We start from the raw sequence: 12,637 nt of genomic DNA, 5'->3' as shown, positions 1-12,637 counted from the left end.
AATACCAGAGAAAACATTGACTGATGATTTAAAAGGAGTTATTCAGCTGAAGTGGAAGCAGTGATTCTCTGCCACACATAAAACGGTTACTGAAAAGGTCTGAAGTGATGTTTAGTTGATGAAAATCACTTAACACTACTCCACAAATGCATAAGCAATGATGGGCCTATAGAAGAGAAGATATTTTATCGGATACAAATGCCAATAGTGATGTTTAAATCTACATTTTTGTGACAGGCAGTGTTTTTTTTTCTAATGGGAAGACAGTAGTGAGGTTGCATAAGGCACCTGTATTGATTGTACTTTCTCATCTAGCTAATTGGCTTCCAAATTTCAAGGCAAAATGCAGAACAAGGGGTGGCTAAGCACTGCACTCAGCTGTACACTGTCTGTCCTTGTCAATTCTAATCATTACCACAAAATGTACCAAAGCAGGGGACGGAGATTTAATAGAAGAAGACGTCAATTGGAAAGTTGTGTCTGTGGCACTGACGGGAGGCCGATCCATTTACTTAACTAGAGCTTGTGGAAGAAAATGTGCTTGTACACTGTGCCTGAATGCTCACGACTTACAGAAAAACATGGAAGACATGCAGAATACCGAAGAAGAAGCATCAATGACGTGGCATTAGATGGTGATGGTGAGCAACATGACAAAAATACTGATCAGTGGAAATTAAATGAAATACAATATGTTCCCTTTTTTCTCGTTTATATTCTCTACCCACCAATTTCTTCTCAGGGTCAAGGGGACCTGCAGACTATCCCAGCATGCATCGGTGCAAGGCAAGGAAGTCATTACAAGCTTTCAGACATACTGTACAGTGCAGACACTCATCCATACCTTCAGGCAATTTACAGTCTCCAGTCCACCTGACTGTGGGAGGAAACCAGAAACAGCTGAAGCAGAAACAGATCCACTTGTTTTCAGGCAACAGCATTAACCACTGAGACGCTGTGTCCTGCATTTTTGTACATCAGTATATCATAATCAGAAGTTTTTGATAACACATTTTAAAAGCAGTAAATAGGCTAGCCATACCTTATAATAAAATTCTATTATTATTATTTGCTTATCCACATGTATTAATCATTCATAGCGGTTTAAAACATCATTCATTATATATGTTTATATATTACATTACAGCTGTTCATATATATTTATGTTGGAGGAATAATATTTTACTGAGAAATCCACTGATTAGTGTCCTTCTGTCTGCACACAGGTACAGTATGGTGACCATAGACATGGATATCGTATCCACGATGAAGTTTCAGCCATGATGAAGCTTGAGTGTGATGGTGCTGGCTGCGGCCATTTTGACAGTCCTGCCTCTGTCGCCTTTCAGGTGATTTAAATAGAAAATAGCAATTCACCTTCAGTTAATTAGCTATAGAGACCAAAACTGTGTTTCGTAACAGGATGTAAACATGTTTATTTCTACTGTGGGTGTTTTAATATGAGGGCTTATGAAGTCTAGTTCTGTAGCCAGCCTTAAGTGGCCGTTTTTGGCACTTTAGTGTTGGCTTCACTTTACAGCGAAGAGCAAAGAGGTATAATGCTTATAAATGCTGTGTCACCACAGAAAAAAGAATCCAGTCCACAATTAGCCAAATGTCGAAAATATTTTAGTTTTATGATTGATGATTGTGAAAATAAAAATAAATAAAACGCTAATGAAATTTCTAAATGTATCACCTTCAGTCCAAATGAGATAAGATTCACATCTGCCAAAAACTGCAGAGAAGTGTCATGCTCTGCAATGTGATGCTTTTAGGACTAGAGTTTTAATGTTGATTAAAGTAAGCTGTACAACAATAGTGACGATTACAGGATAACGGTTCATTCAAAAGCATATTGTAACAGTGGCATGAATAGAGAAGAATCATAAACTCAGTAATATCCCAGACCAAGTAAGGCTTTAGGAGAAAAACAAGCTATGGTGTGTTTTCTTGCTCATTCTTTCAAAGATTTATGGTTCATCTGTAAAGTTGTACTTACAATACTTTAGAAAAAAAACCCCAAAAAACTTGCATGCCATTTTGCCGTTTAAGATCCAATGCAGGAGCCATAGTGCAGCGGTAGTGCAGGCTAAGTGTTAAACCATAAATGCACTTCAGGCACAGCTCGGAACACCTTAACTGGCCCATTATAGGAGATACAGAGGGCATGTGGGAAAGACATAGGAGAGACAATCTTTCAGAGTGCGGCAACAAGGGCTCCTGTGGTGAATAAAGATGAGGTGGCAAGGGAGGACACACACACTTACAGTGAGAAATGAAACAGGGAGAGACGGGGATGAGGGATTTCCTCTCACCCTGCTGAGCAAGAGCCGTTCCCAATGATTGAGAGCATATGGTGAAATCAATCATTTTGTCATTTTCAAAAACACGCAGGGACCTTGAATGGATAAATGTGATCTGGTCCATTCCACAAGTATTCTAGCATGTAAGGTTGACGTTATAGTCGAAATAAAAAAGCATGCACGGGAGCGTGTAAAGAAGCATATTGATTTGGATCTGGCTTGACAAGGCCAATTTGCCCAACATAGTCCTCTGAGATTTGAGAGGAACCTAATTTGTCATGTGAGCTTCAGAGCGATTGACGTAACATAACTGCAGTGTCAAAGGTCAGCACAGTTCAATTTGAGTCCACATTCCTTTTGTTTCAGGAATAGTTAAAATCAGGAAGAGAGGTACAACAGACAAAGTAAGGGAAACAGGCCAAGGAGGAAGAAAACCTATCTTCACCGACTAGCCTTGTCTACACTGCTGATCTCACTGTACATTCAGTGGTTCTTTTGTAATTTGTGCAGCTTTGAAATTGTCTGTTAATTAGCAGTTTACAGTCATGTTTTAATAACAATTTTGCATAGGGTGTAGCTTTTCTCCCATTACAAATAAGAGGTTTTCTTTAAACAGGGAACATATTTAAATAAATGCCTGCAGTAATCTCTGACTCAAGACAATTAGTGCGCCTGTCCCACAACTTTAATCCACTTCTTTTGCACTTGTGTGAATTTGTGTGTGTCTGTCTTTGCCCTAAATGAAAACCATTACCTCCCTCTTCCCACTGGGAAGGATTTGCCATCAAGAATCCAATTAGATTTGCAGTCCAACAACAATAGTTCTCCTCGAAAATCCTGGAAGGTGAATTATTTGAGGGGAGGTAGGTTTACAGTGGTCTATTCAGTTGTGGAACCTGCATTTCATTTTGCTGAAGAAATGTATTGGCTATTCAGCTGTTCAACAGTAAATTGAGGTGAAGCCTGTCCAACAATATATGATTTTCCACTCCATGGAGCTCCTGCTGCCCGTGTGTCTTTTTGAAAGTGTAAAGCTGTTTGGTTGGAAGCTTTATCATTTTAAGAGGAATGCTATATAAACAAAAGGTTTTCCTTGCATTCTGTTTGTACTGTCTTGCCGTTTCCTACCTCATGCTCACATCCATCATTGGGATCTTTTAATTGATATCTGTGCTGCTATGCAACACACTTATTTTAGTCATTCTGCACAATGAGATCTTTTTGTTATGTTTTCTGAATCGAAGCATTTTAAGAGGATCCTCTTCGTGTAGAGCACATTCCTCCCGATGAGACGCTTCATGACAACTATCCTGTCAAAACTTGGAGGTTGGTTCACATTGAGAACTTTCCGTGATTCTAGTCTGCTGCATTTTACCTTTCAAATCCACTCACCTTTTCAACAGCTTGCAGCTCTCAGGGGCAGCCAGGGGAGTACATATCATAACTTTCCACAAAGCTAAATGGCACAATGAGGAGAGATGTGTCCCAGGGGTATTTCAGCCAACATATTGGCAGATCTTTAACTGTCAGCTTTATTTATCAAACACCACTTCAGAATGGAAAGCTAATATACGAGAGGAGTGCCTGATAGTGGGTAAGGCTGCTTCGGATGCTTATCTCCCTAAAACATGCTCATGTTAGCAGCAAGCTGCAGTCTAATGCTGCTATACTGTTGACTTTTTTTATATTCAACTCACGTATTATTATGATTAACTTGCCATATGCGCTTATAAATTAATTCAAGCTCATTGAATCCCTGACAGAGCACCATGAGACGTTGCAGTGTTCTTTTCTTTATTCCTTAAACACCTGAAACCAACAGTAGACTGGGACGTGAAGTGTTAATTACTGGGAAAAGGCTGATTGGACAGCTTTATATCCCACGGGCTGCATCCATCGTCGCTGGAAATCCCTTGAAGCAGCAAATGTCACGGTCTAGTAGTTTTGCTGTAAACCTAGAGCTCTGGGATAAATCTACTATCACAGAAAAGTCACACACCACATCTACACTGTGTGTTGATTGACACACAAATGACCCACCTCTCAGCGCCCTCACAGAAATAACTTATCGATATAGCAATAGCACCCTAATAGACTACTCCTATTTTTAACAAGACGATGACGCATAACCAAAACTTGAAATCTTTTTTGGCCCACTGAGACTTCTTTCTGATTTGTTTATCACAATCGCATCTAGGTTTTCCATCTCTCTCCATAGGCTCTATCTTTCTGCTGGAGCACTTTCCATGAATTCTTTTTTATTTAGATGTGCATAGATGATAGCAAAATACACACACTGTATGACATGCCTGCACATGATAACACAAACACACTCACTCAAACCATACTGCCATACTGCCAGTTTGCTTGCTGGTATTATAGATAAGGCCATCTGTGGATATCTACAGTCAGATGGGTTATGAAATAGCAAAGATGTAATTTATCACTGGGGATGGAGGGACATGTCCCCATCACTTTTCAAAATCATATTAATGTAAGTTGATTTTCTCACCAAAGTTGATTTGAACTGTCCTTTTATTTACCCATCATCGTATTCCTGAGATGAGAGATCTACACTGATAGAGATGCTATAATCGAGCATCAGTCAAAGACAAGACAGTAAATCAAAGAGCTCTTTCTAGTTATAAGATTATCTATTGAAAAGTACCAGGTGTCTTCACGGGAAGCTAAAAATTATAGGGAGTAAGTAGGGAAAGTGCATAAACAAAATAGAGGTTAGCTTATAGCAATATATAGAGGCATATCTTCATTTAATAGGCAACAATAATGTTCCTTTGTGTCCCCCATCTCTAAAACCACCCTTGTGGTTGATAAAGACTTTCTTTGTGTTGGTCTCTACAATGTTTTGAGTCACGTTGTTGTCTTCGATCATCGCGTTTCTTTGCCTTTTTAATTGGATTTTACTCCCTCAGCAGTTTCTTATTCCGTAGAATAAAGGGCTAGGAGGTAAAGGAGGACAAAGTAAACGTCTTAGTTGCTCTGACAACCCAATAGAGACAATAGAGACACTTAATCCCTAAAGAAAAATGTAATAAGGCCTAAGCGATGCTTGTGGTTCCAAATCAAAGGAAAGAAAGTACATTTGAAAGTGATTCAGTAAACCTCCTGTCTCGATTCAGTGTCATAACTCCCTTTATTCTTAATCTGTTGGTGTTTTTAATTATTTTTTGGCATTTGACAAAATAGACGGCAACCACACCAGCTCAGATATGCTCTCATCACAAACTGGATGTTTGAGGGAAGTGTACCGTATGTTATGTTGTTGTGTAACAGAGACTAAAAGGAGGAAAAGTACTGTCACAGTACATTCAAGGTGATTTGATAAAGTATGCTGCGTTCTTAGCAAGGTTCTCAGCAGATAGTGGTGCAGCTACACATTAATGGAAAAATGTTTTTGAAATATGTCTTTCAAAAAGTGGGATGATTTTATTACACTGTGTGTTTATGATATAAATCCAGCCTCCTATAGAATATAGGCGTCAATGTGGCCTATGATGTGTGAATATCTGACTTGCGCACAAAATAAATGTTCCCCCCACAGTTCTAGCAGTGAGATAGGAAATAACCCTGGATTATGTTCTATAATATAATGTAATGACATGAACCAAGTCCCTGATACATACAGGAAAATGCTGATCCTGTTCTAATGCTGCACTGAGATAACGTTCATGCTGATATGCTGCTGAAATAATGGTTGAATCCTTAAATTGATCAAAAGAAATGAAAAACTGGTCATAAAATTATACTGGTATTACACCCTCTTCCTCCTCTGTGTAATGTGACCTTTAGTAATATTATAATAGAGTATTTCCACAGAGAGAGAGAGAGAGAGAGAGAGAGAGAGAGAGAGAGAGAGAGAGAGAGAAGGGGCTCCAAAGAGGCAAAAAGAGTCAATGTGCAAGGCGTGACAAAGTAAAACTTGACAAAAAATGTATGTTTTGGTTATGGTCAAGATAAGCGGTCCCAGAAATAAAACACACATTATTTCTGATGATATGGGACTGTTTATCTTGCCTACACGCCCCTGACACTACTTTCTGAAAAGGCTGGATTTTAAAGTGCAAACACTCACATTTGTTTTGAGCCTTATTTATAAAGCAGGAAATCGCTTTAACAAAGCCATCATCCATGCCCTTGGGTGGAGGAGAAATTATGTTCCGTAATAGTCACCCCACTGTTGATTTAATGGAAAACAAGTTACTCGTAATCAAATAGACTTTGTGCATTTCAATTATACTTGGAAAATTGATTTTAAATATAAAAAAAAAAAAACTAAACTAAAATCTACACCTATAAATGATATTGTCAAACATGAGGGACTGGGGCTTTAGAGCAGCATTGACATTCATTTAGATAACCTAAATAACATAAATGGACTACAGCCTACTTTTTTTTTTTTAATGCAATCATCCAGCCAGCAATTCACTTTATGCGACTACTCATGGAGCCAAACCATATGTTTTTTTTTTTTTCTGCAGTCAGGTGAGTGAAGAGGTTATCATGATGATACAGACACCAGAATATGATTCAAATAGCACAGATGTCATCTGGTGTAAACACAGAACAAATGGTAAATTTATGTTTGCTCCGGGGCAGACTGTTGAGATTATGGCAGAGTTGACTGATGCTGCATTTGTTACTATAGGACATGATCAGATTACTGCTTCTTTCTTCTCTAATGGCTTCTCCGTCTCAGCCCCACCCCCAGGAGCACGGAGGGGGTGGAATCGCTGTTATCAGCAGGGTTGCTTTTATCCTCTGTCACAAAGCAACATTTTATTACCACTGGCATGGTGATGAGGGGACAGATAGATAACCTCTCTGTCCATTTCCAAAAAGAAACTTCCCCTGCCTGTGCATTGTGAGCACTACACTTGCAGCTGTTCACTCAAACCCCATTCAAGGTTGCACCGTGACAATGGTGGCCACAGTAAGGACACACTAGAGACGTTTTAATAGGCCAGAGTGATGTTTGTCTGATCATTGTCAGCAACAGATGAGCATATATCTGTGGTGCCAGATGTGTTGTATTCTAAAAAGATAAAAGTGTATCTAATTAGACACATTTGTATCAGCGCAGAGGCTAATTGGAACTCACTTGACGGGATTCATGGAGATAAATTACAAGTTTCATCTCACTGGTTCTTATGCAACACTGCTTCCTGCTGTTTGATATCCATACAGAGATGCATTTTACTGTTTTTTTCCCCCTGCATAATAAAGTTGAAAAACAATCTGGGCTGTAGCCAGGATTTTATAAATGGTCAGATCATGGGTGCATGTCACCACAGTGCTCTGTAAGTTGTATTTACATTAAATTTCAGTGGTTACAGGGGTACAGTTTAATAGCCAAACTATCTCATGTTGTTTAAACAAAGAGGTCAGTCAAAAATAATTGCATAATCGCAACTGACATCTGATGCAATGCTGTGCATGGTGCATGTGCTTTTTACCACAACAGCTGGGCTTGGAATTGCATGTCACCTGCAGCTTTTCATCTAACAGCTCATTATTTCTTCTCCTTGCACACTTTGCAAAACGTAAAAACAACCTGTGGACAAAAAAACAAAAGACTATTTGCTTTTTTTTGTTACTTATGTGACACATTTTTGTGACAACAGTTGCAATCACTAACCACAGTGACAAATACATGACTTTTTCTTAAGCTCTGCTTCACAATAAAAGCTACTCTGAGCTCTGCCAGTTCAGTATACCTTTAGCAGAAAATGTTGAGGCTGAATTTATCTTTTACAGGAGATACTAAAATCTAAAACCTCCATATTACTATAAGAAATACTGAGGGTATCATCTCAGTTTCATCAGTGGTTCCTACAGCCCTGAAAGCAATATATATAAATACAAATGTGTCCTGCACAAAATAACACAAAGTACTTTAAGCACTAATTAGCTTTGGACATGAGATAAGACTGAGATGAATATGCTGTTTATAAGCCATCTGGAAATTTCAATGACTCTGACCACAGAGAAATGTGAAAATCCAATTGCTTGAGGGATTATATTATTGGGACAAGTGCAGCCTTCTAATAAGAGAATCTCTTGTTGCATAAAACATGTACAGGTGTACCCTTCTCCCCTCAGGATGCTGAATATTTTAACAGAGACGGTCTTTAATGAACACATGAATTTTCATTATATAAACACAACCAATCCCCAGAAGGAGTCACATAGTAAGCTAAACAATTATAGACATGGATCATCATCCAATGTTCAATTTAGCTTTTTATTATTTCTAACGGTGTCATAGTATGGGAGCAAAACAATTTGCAGCAGTGAAGTCAATACCTCCATAGAGCAACATTTATCTTTTCCTTCTTCCCACAGCAATTATAAAGAAAGTTATGATACTGATGGATGAAACAAAAGGAAGAAACTGAAAAAAGCAATTATGCCCTCGGGAGGGAATGTGTTGTTCTGTGTGAATCACCTACTGTGGGAAATGTCTTGTAATGGCTCCTGTTTCTGAGGGAGACGGCAATTTAAACGCTTAACATTCAGTATTTTGTACTGTAGTATTCATGGCCGCGAGAGATGCTGGCTAGTTATATAATGTCTGTTCTCTATGCCGAATGACATCTTTGACATTACTTACAAGATGAAAAAATGTGTGGAAAGTTATGTGGTGCAATCCCCCTCATAACTTATCCACAGAGACATTCAGAGGTCTTTGGACAGCATGTTTATCGCATAATTCAAAGAGCGTACATATCGTTTTTTTTCAAGATGTGTTAGTAATGCATGCTGGCAGAAAATGAGATTCTGAGTTATGCTGGTGTACTCACTTCTCATGTTGAATGAAATCGACCTGTGTAGCTCTGAAGTTTGATTAATTCAGTGGTCTGGAAGAGTTGGTAAAAAGCCAGTAACCATCACACTAAAAGCATGCATTTATTTGACTTAATTTGTTTACACAGAAGTCATTAAATCGCCATTTGAAGACCATTCATAGATTCTCATACCTGAACAACACAATCATAATCAATATATTAATCCATTATCTATTTGTCTGTAAATTCATATGGTCATATCTGGATTTGCTGCCTCGACAGTTTGGATTGGCTCTGATGAAACCCAATCACAGCTTCTCTACATCTTTTGTTCTGTCATTAAAGAGAGACTGTCAGAAAAGAAAAGAAAGAGAGGGGATGACATGCAGCAAAGGGCTGCAGATTTAATTTGGACCCAGGCGGCTGCAGTAAGGACTCAGTCTTAATACATATGGCGCATGCTCTACAAAGTGAGCTACCAGTGCCCGGACACAGTACAATATCTAGTAGCTAGGGCCCATCATAGTAGCTTACACTGGTATTTCACTATGTCTGTACCTATATTATTAGAAGTGAAAAACTTGATTTTATTTCTTAAGAATTTAACTTTACATGTGTCAAATGAAGACTGTGTTATTCCTTCTTTTAAGATTTACTTGTTCTTGCTTTAACATCTCAAGCCATCCTCTCCCTTTCTAGCCCGCAGTGTGTTCCCGCTTCCCTCTTCATCTACCCACGCATACAGCACAGCATGTACCTGCCCAGTAGCCATAACCTCCTGACTTCCTGCTCATTCTGACTTACTGTCTAGTCCGTGCCTCATTTTACTGAGCCACTACACAAGCCACTAATTCCAGTTTACTGCAACCTGGTTCTTTTTTTTGCGGCTTTGGCCAACATTTCCACTTGTCATGATATCGCATTCACCATTGTGATTTCTGAGATCTGGGAATACATTGACATCTACAGAAGTCCAATGGGGGCAAGATACAAGCTGTCAGACGTTTAGACAGGCTGTGAACAACAAACAGTTGTTCTCAGTCCACCATGCTCTGCAAAAATTAGACAGAATTAGTGTGTTCAAACAGTATCGTGCCTTACAGAGACACTAGAATGGATACCCATTGTTAATGTCAATAGTAACACCGGTGCTTTTCCTACTATGACGAGTCAAAAAGTCTGCTGTGTAATCAGCGCAGTCTGCCTCACTGTCACGACTTATTGGCTCATCTAAATGGAACAGAGCCAGTGTTAATGTTAGTAGTTACACCTGGACTTTCTTGGTATGACAAAACAAAATATCTGCTGAGACAAACAAAATCTTGTCCCGAGTTTTCACATGAAAGTTGAAAGGTGACGGTAACATGTGAACAATGACAAACTGTTGTTACAACAGATGATGAAAATACAAAAATACAACATGGCAAATATTATATGCCAGACTAACCTAAATACACAAAAATGTGTAGAGAAAAGTAGTATAAGAATAGAAGCAAGAAATGTATGTACACAAGATATGTAAAAAACAACATGTGGTTTACTCACATCGGAAATATATGACAAATATATATATTTGTCATATATTTCCGATGTGAGTAAACCACATGTTGTTTTTTACATACATCACATCTTGTGTGTATGTATATATATATAGCTACACATAGTACACTAAATGTTCATGCTGTCTTTACTGGCTACAGTGATAAAGCCAGTCCAATGAGACAGCCAGAGCTGCATCGTCTCTTACTCTGTTTATTCCTCTCATAACAATAATACAATATGGTGGGTGTGTTGCAATGCAGGGGTAGCTCCATCTAGTGGATCCACCCTACTTTGAACTACAGCAACAACATGCAGAAACAGTGAACAAATACCATAGAGATCACTGTTTCACAGAATTACCTGTCACACATTCACCAAAGTAAATGATACCTTCTTGAGCCACTCTCTGCAGGACCGTTTGGACCAATTTTGTCCCATATTCCATAAATAAATGATATCTGCATGTACCTGTACATGTGTATGCAAGTATACTTGGAAATAATGTATGAATGAATGCATATTGTGTATATTGCATGTATATATATATTTATTTGGTGAGACACACACTGGTGAAGGCCATGAATATAGACTATTTAAATGCAGAAGGGTATATAAAAAGGTTTTGCAGATCATCATGCACCACTCTACTGGACAGAGCTTGATGCTGTGCTCTTAGCTGTGCAATGCTTATCCCCATGCCAGTGACAAAGACATGCCCAGGATCTGCTTTTGAGACAGGCTCTTCAAGCTGGCACAGCCTCACTGTGACAGGAGGCATGGGCACAAAACAACCAGATGATAACTCCATGGGAGATGGGAAAGGGGCAAGAGTTGGTCAGTGTACCAGCCCTTAATCATCAATCAGTGTCCAAAACAGTTGTTACATCAATCTGAGCACCAGAATGACACATTTCTATCTACAGAGGAGGGGATATAGAGTAATACTTAACCAACTTTAAACTTAGTATTAAAAATAGGTCTTTAGCATTTTGGACGCAAAGATGCTATATTTACTTGTTGCTGTTTTAAGCCCTTCGCCCACACACACGTACACACAGCATGCAAAATCTAGTCAGCTTGTTTTCTGTGGTAAAATCTGCCTCAATATACCACAGGGACATCATCTAACATCTGGACACTGGCACAAGTTTAGGGTGCCAACATTGAAATGATGTCAAACACACTATGAAACTGTTTTAGGGCACACTTTAAACAGGTCAATTGGTCTTTGGTAGTTGAGACAATCATTCGGATTGTAGTAGGGATTTTACCTCTGCTTCGTCCCTCTTAGAAGAAGACAGTGGTTTACTATAATTTACAAACAACTTTAGGGAGTGAGAAATAATGAGGGGATGTTAAACTTGGCAGAGAATGCAAGGCTACCAGAGATGACCATCCTTCAGGCAAAAAAGGGAGGTGTAGTCAGCATAAGGTTTGGTTTTTGGAAAGGAAAGAGGTGAGAGGGAGCAATGACAAGCAACATAAAGTTAAGGATGAAGTGTATGAATATTTAATCAGTTTGGCCCGTTCTCACAGGAAGCACCCTCCAGGGACATAATTAGACCTAAAGATGATTTTTCTTTTCTTTTTTTTTGTTGACACTGCATGAGGCAGATTTTGGCCTTATATTCAGTTTGCACTGTGAGAAACTGCAGGGTGCAAACTGGTAAAATATTTGTTTAACTTCTCAAAGACCAAGCTGTGCATAATTTCTTTGGTCCAGGGATTTACTTTCCTCTTATTGGTCTGTGAAGCCCACTGTGTTGTCAGCACTGACTCAGAGGTGCACATAACTCTCCTGGTGTTCACAGGTATTGGACATCAGCTGTACAGCTATAAGAGTATGTGCTTAAACATGCTGTCCAACAAGGTGAGTGAAAACAGAAATGTAGATTTTAGTTTAGAATAAGCAGATTTATTAGCACAGTAGTATGAAATAATACTTTAATGACATTAACGACAATAATCAATATAATCAATCTA

The sequence above is a fragment of the Larimichthys crocea genome, chromosome III (assembly GCF_000972845.2).
Source record: "Larimichthys crocea isolate SSNF chromosome III, L_crocea_2.0, whole genome shotgun sequence".
Classification (NCBI taxonomy): Eukaryota; Metazoa; Chordata; class Actinopteri; family Sciaenidae; genus Larimichthys; species Larimichthys crocea.
This window is presented reverse-complemented; position numbering follows the sequence as displayed.